The following is a 14,567-nucleotide window of genomic DNA, read 5'->3' on the forward strand; positions in this document are numbered from 1 at the left end:
GCCAGGTCGGTCGGGGTCGTCCACAGAGTGGTGAGAGTCGTCACTGCCGGTGGGATCGGGCTCCCGCAGATCCGGGTCCTGTGAGTCTTCCCCCCCAGTGTTGGGGGGTGAACCACGACGTTGACCTGTGTGTGAGAGAGACAATGTTAATTTTGGTCCATGCAACATCCATGTTTCATCAGTTTCAAAGTTGGCACTTTTCCTCTTGGAATTAGGATCTGTCTTGCATTCCACTCACAGTGCACTTGTGCATGGGTGTGTCCCTTGGGCACCACTTTGGCCCCTTTAACTATGTGTGGCACAGTCTTACTTGCTGCGTCAAGTGTGACTGCAGTCAGCAGTGGAGTGGGCAGGTGTGGCGAGCCATGCATTGGCGCCTTCCGTGTAGCACTGTACATGTGCACATGGAGTGGATCCACACACTTATATAATGCAGGTAGCTGTCGTTGTGCTCGTGAACAGGTTGTGACATGGCCCTGTGTTTTGCCATGGTGAAGAGGGGGGGTTCTGGCACTGGCCACCCTTGGCTACATGCACGCAGTCTACCTGCTGACGAGCAGACATTCCCACACACCACACGGCTGATTTGCTCTCCCTGTGTCTCCCTCCCTCTCTGTCCCCCTCTCCCTCCCTCTGTCTGTCAGCATCCTCCCTCTGTCCGTGTCCCTGTGTCTCCCTCCCTCTCTGTCCCCCTCTCCCTCCCTCTCTGTCCCCCTCTCCCTCCCTCTGTGTGTCAGCCTCCTCCCTCTGTCCGTCTCCCTGTGTCTCCCTCCCTCTCTGTCCCCCTCTCCTTCCCTCCGTGTGTCAGCCTCCTCCCTCTGTCCATGTCCCTGTGTCTCCCTCCCTCTCTGTCCCCCTCTCCCTCCCTCTATGTCCCCCTCTCCCTCCCTCTCTGTCCCCCTCTCCCTCCCTCTGTGTGTCAGCCTCCTCCCTCTGTCCGTCTTCCTGTGTCTCCCTCCCTCTCTGTCCCCCTCTCCCTCCCTCTGTGTGTCAGCCTCCTCCCTCTGTCCGTCTTCCTGTGTCTCCCTCCCTCTCTGTCCCCCTCTCCCTCCCTCTGTGTGTCAGCCTCCTCCCTCTGTCCGTGTCCCTGTGTCTCCCTCCCTCTCTGTCCCCCTCTCCCTCCCTCCGTGTGTCAGCCTCCTCCCTCTGTCCGTGTCCCTGTGTCTCCCTCCCTCTCTGTCCCCCTCTCCCTCCCTCTCTGTCCCCCTCTCCCTCCCTCTGTGTGTCAGCCTCCTCCCTCTGTCCGTGTCCCTGTGTCTCCCTCCCTCTCTGTCCCCCTCTCCCTCCCTCCGTGTGTCAGCCTCCTCCCTCTGTCCGTGTCCCTGTGTCTCCCTCCCTCTCTGTCCCCCTCTCCCTCCCTCTCTGTCCCCCTCTCCCTCCCTCTGTGTGTCAGCCTCCTCCCTCTGTCCATGTCCCTGTGTCTCCCTCCCTCTCTGTCCCCCTCTCCCTCCCTCCGTGTGTCAGCCTCCTCCCTCTGTCCGTGTCCCTGTGTCTCCCTCCCTCTCTGTCCCCCTCTCCCTCCCTCTCTGTCCCCCTCTCCCTCCCTCTGTGTGTCACCCTCTGTCACCTCAGCCCAGCTTTCTAGACACACACTTTTTCCAGTCCTTTGAATGGCCCTTGGCTTGTTGATGTGAGTTTGTTTCTGATCTCCAGGCACCCATTGGGTGTAGTGTCTGTGTGTGCGCTGCTGCTGTGGTTGTGTGTGCTGCCACTCTTTCACAGTGTTGGCTGTTCATTAGCTGCTGTCATGTGCAAAACAGTGCCTTCACCCCCATGTGTTGATGCAGATGTCCGCCATTTGCTGGCGAGTCTTTCCTGTGTGGGGACACACTGTTTGTCTGGCTGTGACCTGGGCCATATGGGCAGAGGGCATTGTTGTCTGCTTCTGAGTTGCACTATGTGATTTTTGGGGCCCACCCTCCCGCCATCCGGGTTACCGTGTCATGTGTTGGTGTCTTCTGTGGCCTGTGACTTGACATTGTCCAGCTGGGTGCATGGGGCATGGTGGCGGCAGTGGCATGTGCGTGTTCATGGAGTGTGGTTGAGTCATGCGATAGGTTGGGGTGGTTGCGTGCCTGTTAGTGATTTTGGTTGTGGATGAGGTCCCCCCCATGTGAGGTGCGTTGTTCGTATACTCACCCGGGTCTCGGAGTCTTCCTAATCCTTCGACTGCCTCCACCGGCTGTATGGCCATCACCCTCTCCTCCCAGGGCTGGTAGTGTACGGGTCTGCGGGAGGGCCCTCCTCCAGTGGCGTTGGCCTGGTTGTGTTCCTCCAGCATCTTGGCTCGGACCCTCCTCCGCAGATCGTACCACCTGGCTTGGCATTCCTGCCTGGTCCTTCTGGTGTCCGCACGTATAGTAAAGCTTCCCTCGCGACCTCTTTTTTTAACGAAACAATTTAATTGCAATAAAGGAGAAACAGGCCTAAAAACAGTGATGCAACACACAAAAGAATATTTTTTTAAATTTTTGATAATTTAATTTTTATTATTTACCCTTTTCTATTTGTCTTAGATCAGCTTAATACATTTCTTTTTTTTATATATAAATAATATTTAATAATCTGGCTAGATTCATTACAGTGATAGTGCATCATATAAACAGAAATCCTAGGGCACACTAATAACAAAGAAAATTCATTATAACTTCATACAATCTCATCTGCATACATACCAACACATTCCACATTCATACATCTATCAGAATCAAAAAGAAGAAAGAAGAAAAAAGTTTTATCGTATACTGGACATTTGGAGCATAAAATACATAGTAATCTCCTATAATTAATAAGACAGCTGCAAAGGCAGGATGTTAATGTCAAAGGTCAGTGGTCGACGCGTTTCGATGGCAATGGTGCCACCTTCATCAGGACCAGAAGTATATTCAAAAACGATAAAGCCCAAGGAAGACTTGTTTTTCTAGAGAAATAAATATTCCCCGTCACAGATGAGACATCCCATCATGGTTTTTAGTGATACGAAATTTCCTGTTTGTCAGAAAAAAGGTCTTTCTACTCCTCCCCACGGGTCACGGTTACTTGACAAGGACACAGTCACGGTATAATACTAAAGTCCGAATGTATTAGGTTGAATCAAAAAGCCAATAAGGAATCCCCTTTCTTATATTGCTTTTGTTAGGTTATGCAGAGGGTCAACTTCGAGGCAGAAATTCAACAAAGACGCGTGTTCATGGAGTGTGGTTGAGTCATGCGATAGCTTGGGGTGGTTGCGTGCCTGTTTGTGAGTTTGGTTGTGGATGACGTTCCCCCCATGTGAGGTGAGTTGTTTGTGTACTCACCCGGGTCTCGGAGTCCTTCTAATCCGTCCACTGCCACCACCGGCAGTATGGCCATCACCCTCTCCTCCCAGGGATGGTATTGTAAGCGTCTGCGGGGCGGCCCTCCTCCAGTGACGTTGGCCTGGTTGCGGTCGTCGGTCATTTTGGCTCAGACCCTCCTCCGCAGATCGTACCACCTGGCTTGGCATTCATGCCTGGTCCTTCTGGTGTCCGCAACAGCATTCACAGCATCGACGATGGTCTGCCACATGGCTGTTTTTGCTGCCATGCTGGTCTGTCTGACCAATGTTCCAAAGAGCTGTGGCTCGACTCTGAGGATTTCATCAACAAGGACCTCCAACTCTCGGTTACTGAACTTTGGATTCTTGTTAGTGGGCATGGTGAGGGGTGTGGGTGTGGATGGTGGGGGGGTGTGTGGATGGTTGTGGGTGTGTGGGTGTGGTTGTGCAGGTGTGTGTGTGTGAATGTGATGAGGGGGTGTTTGTGAAGGTGGTTGTGTGAAGGTGTGGTGAAGCTTGTAGTATGGTTCTGTGGTGTCTGGCAGCAGTGAGTCTGTTGCAAAGGCTCATGGTTTGTGTGTGTGGGCCCTTTTTATTGGTCCATGGGTGGGTGTGGCTGTGTTTGAAGTTTGGGTGGGTGTGTTATAAGGAGTTGTGGTGTTTTGGGCCTCTGTTTGTTTTTGGCAGTTGCAGGTCAGTGAATGTGTTTTTTTAGTGTTTGTTGGCCATGTTTAGTGGCTTTGTGCCATTCGAATAGTGTATTCTTGTGTTGTTTTGTTTTGTCCTGGTTGTGTACGTGCGTTTTGAGCGTGTGTACGGTGTGTACATGGGCCATTTGGTTGTACGGTGCTGTCCTTGTGTGTGGCTTGGTACGACTCGTACATGCGGTTGTGATGTTGGGGCCTGGGGTGCGCTCCGTACTTAGGAGGTTGTGTTGGGGGTGCGACTGGAACGTACTGAGGTGTACATTGACGGTGGTACGACACGTACAGGGGTGGGGGTACGACTGGAACGTACTGGGGTGTACATTGACGGTGGTACGACACGTACAGGGGTGGGGGTACGACTCGAACGTACTGGGGTGTACATAGACGGTGGTACGACACATACAGGGGTGGGGGTACGACTGGAACGTACAGGGGTGTACATACATGGGGGTCGGACACGTACAGGGGTGGGGGTAGGACTCGATCGTACTGGGGTGTACATAGACGGTGGTACGACACGTCCAGGGGTGGGGGTACGACTCGGACGTACAGGGGTGTACATACACGGGTGGGGGTGTACATACACGGGGGGTACGTCTCGGACGTACGGGGGTGGGGGGGAGTGTTGGGCGCGTATGCGGGCACATGTCTCCATGGTTGCTATGGGAGTTCGGTGCGGTTGGTGTTTTTTCCATATGGTTGTAACATCGGACGCACGGGATGGATCGTGATTCCTCGCTCGGACTTCACCTTTCACATTTGTACGGTACATCGTCCGAGGACATGTCGGACACATTTTCCGACCCGAGGACGTGTGGAAAATCATTCCCGATGCGGTTCGTATGGACTTTTTACCATGCGAATCGTGATTGCCAGTTCGTACGGCACTTGTACGATTCGTACGGTAAAAAGACCGGATACGAGTCGCACGGGGAATTTTTTTACCGGATCGTAATTGGCACCACAGTGTACCCACCAACAACACATGCTCGTTCGTTGCGCAGCTGCGTCATCATTTCAGGCACCCTGCTATGCCTCATGATGTAGGCATCATGTGCTGATCCTGGAAAACGAGCACAGACATGTGAAATCACCATGTTGGACAGACACACCACAAGGGCATTGATGGAGTGGTAGTGCTTGCGATTCCTGTACGCCACCTCCTGTGCCTGTGGTGGTACCAAAGCCACATGTGTCCCATCTATGGACCCAATGACATGGGGCATCCCTCCCAGGGCATAGAATCCACGCTTGACCCCAGTCAACAGTTCAGGAGTAGGGAAATGGATGAACTCATCCAGGTGAAGCAACATGGCCTCTAAGAAATCATGCAGCACACGGCTGAACATGCTCTGGGACATGCCACCAACATGAGCTATGGTATATTGAAAGGTACCCGTGGCAAGAAAATGTAGGGCTGCCATTACCTTCAGCTTGGGTGTCTGTGCCGTAGGATACCTGTGCAGCGGTTGCAGGTGTGGTGCCAGCCTCGCCGTCAACTCCTCAATCAACGGTTGGGGGAAGCGGTAGCACCGGATACAGTCATTCTCCCGCATGTCAGCCAAGTCCGGAATTGGTCGGGGAAGAGGCGGCGCTCTGCAGTAATTTGGAAGTGACAAGGAAGAGTGATTGCACTACAACAACAATTTTTTTGTACTGAGCACATGTCAATCTGTCAATACACGTATGCGACATACGGAGTCAGGTATGTGCCACATGCCCTGGACACGTATGGCTGCCAGGTGACACTCCTACCAAGACCCAGCTACACACGGATATTGTGAACCTCCACATGCCATGGCATGGGATTAGCTGTGTCCCAGTGTAAGTGAACAGCCAGATGCAACACAGGAGTGACATACATCAACACATCAGCAGAAGTAGGATGTCGATTTCAGAGACTGGTAGCGGAACACTAGAGCCACAGGTCACACGACATCACACTAGGACAGCCCACACACCTTGCCAATAAGGTGTACATGTAATGACTCACCACACACGTACGCACGCGTGTACGGTCCGTACCACTATGGGTACGCATACGCGAGAACACCCATAGTGATAGTGAGCGTACGCACGCGTGTATGGTCCGTACCACTATGGGTACGCATAGGCGAGAACACCATAGTGATACGGACCATACACACGCCTGTACGCTCACTATCACTATGGGTGTTCTCGCGTATGCGTACCCATAGTGATACGGACCGTACACGCGTGCGTACGCTCACTATCACTATGGGCACGCATACTCGAGAACACCCATAGTGATACGGACCGTACACACGCCTGTACGCTCACTATCACTATGGGTGTTCTCGCGTATGCGTACCCATAGTGATACGGACCGTACACGCGTGCGTACGCTCACTATCACTATGGGTACGCATACGCGAGAACACCCATAGTGATACGGACCGTACACACGCCTGTACGCTCACTATCACTATGGGTGTTCTCGCGTATGCGTACCCATAGTGATACGGACCGTACACGCGTGCGTACGCTCACTATCACTATGGGTACGCATACGCGAGAACACCCATAGTGATACGGACCGTACACACGCCTGTACGGGCCGTTGCTATGCATTTGGGGTGCCCTAGGGCCCCGGTATGCACCGTACCTGTGTGTGAAAATCCAAATTACATAGGGGACACATGAGGGACAAGTATAAAGGCCTACATGCATGCTGGTTGTCATGGAGACCAAGTTTAAAGTTTGAATTTTTTTCAGCAGGTGCACAGCAGTAGTCAGTTTGAATGAATCTACTTTGTTGCAATGTGGTTCTGGAGTTGACATCATGCTCAAGAAAAAAACACAATAAGAACCCACTGACTGTGCTAGGTTTGAAGGGATTGGAGGAAACATAGGATGCAAATGTGAGTGACCAATCACTCTGTACTCCTGTGCATGAAACAGGCCAGCAAGGCAGATATAAGGCAGCCAGGTCCCATGAGGGAGCACTTGCCTGCACATCTCTGGATTCTACGAGCCAGCTGCTGCTACTGATTCCCTGGAACCACGTCAAGGTCTGTGGAGAGGGCACAGCCTTTCACCCTGGAGGAGAACCTGGCTTTGCTGGATGTGATCCTCCCACAGTACCCCATGCTGTATGGGCGACCAGGGTATCAGGTGAGTGCAGAGTCTACTAGCACAGACTGTGTCCCTTGTTTGTGACTGTGACTTCTGGCATTGTGTCCAGGTGTGACACACATGCTATGTACTGTAGGGGGGGTCCCAGGGGGGGGAATGCCTGATGTCTCCCAGCAGTGGCCTGAGACAGGAGGGGTGGGATGCATACCATGCCTTGTTGTAAACAGCAAAATTGTTCTAATATGTGTCTCTGTGACATGTGCCAGGTGTATTGATGTAGTGTCACTTGTTCATCCTCACAGGTAGGCGCCTCTGCCAAGAAGCAGATATGGATGAACGCCGTCAGTGCCGTGAGGAGGACGGAGGGTCGCAAGCGGCGCCTGGCCCAGGTGAGGAAACGCTGGCAGGATATCCGGTGCTGGACGCGGAGGATCGCACGGGTCCTGCTGGGGGACTCACCTGAAACCCATAAGAACCGCGGGCGCCGCCGTCTGACCCACATCCACAAGCGTGTGCTGGCGGTGGTATTTCCAGACTTGGACAGGTGCTTAAAGGAGAAGCAGCAGCAGGAAGGGGGTAGGTACTTGTGTGTTTGTTGTGTGTCACCAGCATATGTAAGTGCACAGTTGCATGGATACACTGCCAGGGTTTAAAGGTGCTGTGCAGATCCAGTTACCCACAGTATAGCGGTGCTCTCCTGTCTCCCTTCCCCTCCTTGCAATGTGTTCCCTGGTCTGTGTGTAGTCACTCCTTCACAAGGTTATCTAGGCTGGCACTTTCTCCACGTGAACTATGCCTGTAGCATCATGTGTGGGGGTGGTGTGTAACAGCTTTTGGGACCTTGCCTGTGCCCTGTCCAGTTCAGTACTTGTGGGTTCCATGTCAGTTGGCACTGATGCTGAGTCCAGACATGGGAGTTAGTCTCTCAAGTGTCATGCCTTACAGCACGCATGTCCTATGTTGTGGCCTGTGACATGATGTGCATGAGTGTGCGATACGCATAGTGCAGGGATGGTGGCGTGTGTTGCAGTCATTCCCATTCAGGACCATGGAGTTGTGTGGCCACTACTGTCCCCTGGGGCATATTTTCCTAGGTGTCATGTGTGTCATCACAAAATGTGGACACTCTCAGTGTCTACAGCATAGGTTGTGCTCTGTGCCATTGTCCCCTGGCACCATGTATATTGACGTAAAATGTAGTACAAGTGTCCACTGTACAGCCTGAACTGATTTTCCTTGTTCATACTCACGGTGGCCAGTGCCTGTGTGTCTTGTTACAATCATTTGATGCTGCCCATTTGTACATGATTATTTGGACAGGCGCACCTTGGGTATTTGGTGTCCAATCTTGCATTCATCCAGCCCATGTTTATTTCACCCAGACTAAGAGATGTAAGTGCTTCTTGTGTCTCAACAAATTGTCTCATGTAGGGGGTGGTTGGTGCGGGCAAAGCCTACATGTCAAAACCTGATATCTCCTTGCTAGGTCTGGCCAGTGTGTGATGTTTGTCTGCACATGCACTCAAGGTGCAGTGAGCCAGTCATGGTGGGCATGTTTTCAGTATTACCTATGCAGCATGTGCCTCAAGTTCATGGATATGGTCCCTGCTCATCCCTATTTTCGGCAACGCTGTGTGGTGTAGATGCAGTGCTGGATTGTCCCCAGAGCCTGGCTCCTCTGTCAAACTCCATTTCATGTCATTTGCTATTGTGTCATGCTCCCCATAGTTTTTCAGTGGCATGGTGGGTCAACCAACTGTGTGTTGCATGCCCTACATCTGTACCTTGTTTTGTAGATGTTACTGATCTTTCTTTTCAGGCTATGCTCTGTAACCTATGTAGATTGGACTCATGTGACATATGTATACAGGTGTATGATTAATTGCTGTCTCTTCACCTTGCCCACAGCATCGTCGGGGGACACGGAGGGAGACATGAGCACAGACGGAGCGGAGGGACCGAGCACCAGTGCCAGCGGTGACATCGTGCCTGGCACATCGAGTGGAACTGAGGCGGAGGAGAGTGAGGCCGAGGACCTGTCCACTGGCACGACAGAATATGAAGCTGACGGGTCCGAGGATGATCTCTCCGAGTGGGCGGAGGCTGCACCAGCAGCTGACAGCAGCACAACATCTCTCCCCGCCCCCTCCATTGCCATCAGCCGCCTCCCACTTGCTCGTGTCCCTTCCCAGCGTGCCCAGTCACCACATGACTCCTTCCTGCCAGGCACCGCACCCCCTGCCCCTGTCTCCACTGCTGCCGCCAATGCCGAGTCTGTGGACATCCAGCGGCAGTTGCAGGTTGGTCAGGCTGCGATGCTTAATGTTCTCCATGGCCACAGCCAAGTGCTGCACAACATGGAGGCATACTTGGAGGGCATTTTCTCATCGCAGGCTGACCAACGCAACTTGCTGAGGTCCATTGAGTCGACACTGACTGCAGCAGTGGGTCTCCTGCAGCGCTACATCCAACCCTCTACCCCTGACCCATCCACACTTCCCACTCCCATGCCTGTCCCACGTACACCCAGATGTCAGCATGCACCCACCACAACAAACACAGGCACCACACCAGCAGGGAAGGTCAAACGCACACCTCCTGGCACGCACACACAGGGTGAAGTAGGCACACCCACTGGGTCGGGGGCAAACGTAAGACACGCAGCCAGAGTGGGAGTCCACATTCCACCCAATCCACTCCCTCCAAATCCCCTCCCCTCAGCTCTCCTGGCCACATATCCGGCAAAGACTCCTTCATGCCTGCTCTGTCCCTGAGCCCCACAGTGACACCACCCCGCAAGCGGTCAAGGGAGTCCCCGGTCAGGGTGGTTGAGTCCCCCCCCCCTGTCCACACCCTCCCCCAGTGGCGCTGCGACCCATCCCTCCGCCCCCCCCCCCTCCTTGGGGCCTGTGGTTCCTTCGGGTGCAGGGGAGTCGCTGGAGGACCTTGCTAAGGTGTGCAGCGCCATCCTGGCCTCTGCCTTTGGCCCTGACCCACACCCTGTGGTGGAGTCCTCCATCCCTGCACCCACGACGCCTACCCTTCGCCCTCATGTCCCTGCGGTGCCTGGTCCTTCCCCCCCACATGATGCCCTCCCCGCTCTGGAAGACGAAGGAGTCTGAGTGTGCAGGCAAGCTAGGGGACACACGTCCTACTGTGTCCCCCACCTGGATGTGAACTTTGGATTGCCCTATGGGCATTGTACATTTTGAACTTTCAAGGGACAAACACATTTTTTTGATGCTGAATAAAGCAATTTATTTTTCCTTAGTACACTACTGTCTGTCTGGTATTGCTGTTGGTAGACCTGCCCCATTATTTTGGGTGGTGATAATGTGTTGGGTGTGTGGGAATTGTAGTCTTGTGCTGGTCATAGGGTGGATCCTGGTATCTGTGTGCCATCACAAGCTGTTGGCTACATAACTTTGTTCATGTACGCAGTTACTGCATGGTGTCATCGTCCCAAGGTGTGTTCCTTCCTCTGTGTAACCTGACATCTTCCCTGCAAGGTCTTTCCAATATGTGGTGCTGAGCTGTGTCTACATTGGCTGGGTGTGTGACGGACTCGTTACACTTGGGCCATGCATGCTGAGCGATGTCTCCACCTGCATCATTCGTGGCGTCCTTGGTGGTCACTGTACTTGTGTATGTAGACTGTTGCCATGACTTCATGTGTACATGTTTTCTTTTTGGCGCTATGCATGTGTATACTCCCAGCCTCGCACACATGTGGTACATGTACTGCAGGATCTTTGTGCACCTGACTGACATTTGTGGGCATTGGACCTGTGGGTACTCTACCCTTTTCTTTGCAGGGGCACTGCTGTGAGTGTTAGGCACCCACCCCTCCTATGTCTGGGCACTGCTGGGAGGACTCTGCACCCACCCCTCCTGTGACTGGGCACTGCTGGGAGGACTCTGCACCCACCCCTTTTGTGACTGGGCACTGCTGGGAGGACTCTGCACCCACCCCTCCTATGTCTGGGCACTGCTGGGAGGACTCTGCACACACCCCTCCTGTGACTGGGCACTGCTGGGAGGACTCTGCACACACCCCTCTTGTGACTGGGCACTGCTGGGAGTGATAGGCACCCACCCCTCCTATGTCTGGGCACTGCTGGGAGGACTCTGCACCCACCCCTCCTGTGACTGGGCACTGCTGGGAGGACTCTTCACACACCCCTCTTGTGACTGGGCACTGCTGGGAGGACTCTGCACCCACCCGTCTTGTGACTGGGCACTGCTGGGAGGACTCTGCACACACCCCTCTTGTGACTGGGCACTGCTGGGAGGACTCTGCACACACCCCTCTTGTGACTGGGCACTGCTGGGAGGACTCTGCACACACCCCTCTTTTGACTGGGCACTGCTGGGAGGACTCTGCACACACCCCTCTTGTGACTGGGCACTGCTGGGAGGACTCTGCACCCACCCCTCCTATGTCTGGGCACTGCTGGGAGGACTCTGCACACACCCCTCCTGTGACTGGGCACTGCTGGGAGGACTCTGCACACACCCCTCCTGTGACTGGGCACTGCTGGGAGGACTCTGCACACACCCCTCTTGTGGCTGGGCACTGCTGGGAGTGATAGGCACCCACCCCTCCCATGTCTGGGCACTGCTGGGAGGACTCTGCACACACCCCTCCTGTGACTGGGCACTGCTGGGAGGACTCTGCACCCACCCCTCCTGTGTCTGGGCACTGCTGGGAGTGATAGGCACCCACCCCTCCTATGTCTGGGCACTGCTGGGAGGACTCTGCACCCACCCCTCCTGTGTCTGGGCACTGCTGGGAGTGATAGGCACCCACCCCTCTTATTTCAGGATATGTGCGCTTAGAACATACACGGGTGTGGGTTCGCTCCATGCATACGAGGTGGGGGTACGGGTCGTACTTACACTGTTGGGGTGGGGGTACGCTCCATGCATACGGGGGTGAGGGTACGGGTCGTACTTACACTGTTGGGGTGGGGGGTACGCTCCATGCATACGCGGGTGAGGGTACGGGTCGTACATACACGGTTGGGGTGGGGGTACGCTCCATGCATACGCGGGTGAGGGTATGGGTCGTACTTACACTGTTGGGGTGGGACGTATATGTACGCGGGTGAGGGTACGGGTCGTACTTACACTGTTGGGGTGGGGGGTACGCTCCATGCATACGCGGGTGAGGGTACGGGTCGTACTTACACTGTTGGGGTGGGGGGTACGCTCCATACGTACACGGGTGAGGGTACGGGTTGTACATACACGGTTGGGGTGGGGGGTACGCTCCATGCATACGCGGGTGAGGGTACGGGTCGTACTTACACTGTTGGGGTGGGGGGTACACTCCATGCGTACGCGGGTGAGGGTATGGGTCGTACTTACACTGTTGGGGTGGGGGTACGCTCCATGCATACGCGGGTGAGGGTACGGGTCGTACATACACTGTTGGGGTGGGGGTACGCTCCATACGTACGCGGGTGAGGGTACGGGTCGTACATACACGGTTGGGGTGGGGGGTACGCTCCATGCATACGCGGGTGAGGGTACGGGTCGTACTTACACTGTTGGGGTGGGGGTACGCTCCATACGTACGCGGGTGAGGGTACGGGTCGTACTTACACTGTTGGGGTGGGGGTACGCTCCATGCATACGCGGGTGAGGGTACGGGTCGTACATACACTGTTGGGGTGGGGGTACGCTCCATACATACGCGGGTGAGGGTACGGGTTGTACATACACGGTTGGGGTGGGGGTACGCTCCATGCATACGGGGTGGGGGTACGGGTCGTACATACACTGTTGGCATGGGGGGTACGCTCCATGCATACGGCGGTGGGGGCACATTCCGTACGTACACTGTTGGCATGGGGGGTACGCTCCATGCATACGGGGGTGGGGGTATGGGTCGCACATACACGGTTGGGGTGGGGGTACGGTACGTACATACACGGTTGGGGGTATGCTCCATGCATACGCGGGTGAGGGTACGGGTCGTACTTACACTGTTGGGGTGGGGGCTACGCTCCATACGTATGCGGGTGAGGGTACGGGTTGTACATACACGGTTGGGGTGGGGGGTACGCTCCATGCATACGCCGGTGGGGGTACGGTCCGTACATATCCGTACCCACGCTATGGAATGCTTGTGCGGGCCGTACCCAGGCCTTTGCCACGTGGGTACAGCCGTCCCGCCATTGTTAGGGTGACGTAGGTGTGGGCGTGGTACGACTCGTACCCACGCTCTTAAGGCGTGGGTACGGGACGTACCTGTATTGATGTGTTGCCGGTTCGCGTCGTCAAGCACTTCCGTTGTGGCGGACGCTGGCTTTGCTGGACACGCCCCCACCCCCTCGTAGTGACCAGGGCCTGGGGGTCAGGTATGTCCAGGGCATGTGTGCTGTGTGACTTTGGTGGGGGTTTTGTGGCCTGCCCCTGCTCCTGCCCCCCCCTTTCCCCCCTCCCTTTGTTGTTCTGACCTTCTGCGGCGTCTGCGTCGTAACCTGTAGAGGAGGTCGACTGCTATGAGGGCCGGGATGACACGTAGGTTCGGGTCCATGCCTGTCCGTCGCGTACAGGTACTCCTTGTTCGCGTCGTCCTGATTTCCCGGCAGTTTTTCGCTGCCGGAAAATATTGTCCGTGCGGGATGACGTCGGTGCGAATCGTACTTCCTGGTTCGTGAATGGCAGGCTGCATGCGTCCCGACGTCACATCGGCGCTTTCCCGGATCACATTTGTATGATTATTTTCGCCGGTCGGGGTTTTGTACGATTCGTACGGAAATGGTATTTCCGTGCGAATCGTACTTCCATGTTTGTATATTGTTACGACCGGGTACGCGTCGGACGGAGAATATGCTCCGTCCGACGGTTCGTACCCGGTTTTTACAGGATCGTGATCGGCACCCAGGTCTTCTAAGGTATAGCAAGGGAATGTGCTCCCTCAGAAGAGTGGTTCGTGGACTGGTCATGAAGGCTGAACCTGGTTCCCAAGTTCCAAACTCGGCAGCTCTGACCATAGTGCCTCATCCTCTCCTCCACTGAACACCATACTGCCCCACTGAGAGAATCTTGCACTGCCTTCAGCTACAACCCAATTGTTGTCCGCTATAAACTCCTGGATGCGACACAATTCAAATTACGCATTAGACGAGAGTAATATGCTGCCTAAAAAAAAGTTACAAAATCATGGAGAAAGCAAACACTCATAGGGAATGCAAGTTTAAGTAAAGCATGTGAAATGTAAGCAGGAACAACATGGTTACCTAGACGCTTTTACATTAATTTTTTAGATATCAGTGAGTGCTTTTGCCAGAGGCAGAGTAGAAGTGGACACTGTCCTGGTCTTCTCTGGGCAAGAAGGAAGAGACAAGAGTCCTTTTCCTTCTCTACCCGCCCTGCCCCGAACTCCGAGCTTTATCTTTGGGCTTTGGCTATTTCTGCCATTCTGGGACACATGTTTAAAATAAAAAAGCAGGGGA

The sequence above is a fragment of the Triturus cristatus genome, chromosome 2_1, assembly GCF_964204655.1.
Source record: "Triturus cristatus chromosome 2_1, aTriCri1.1, whole genome shotgun sequence".
Classification (NCBI taxonomy): domain Eukaryota; kingdom Metazoa; phylum Chordata; class Amphibia; order Caudata; family Salamandridae; genus Triturus; species Triturus cristatus.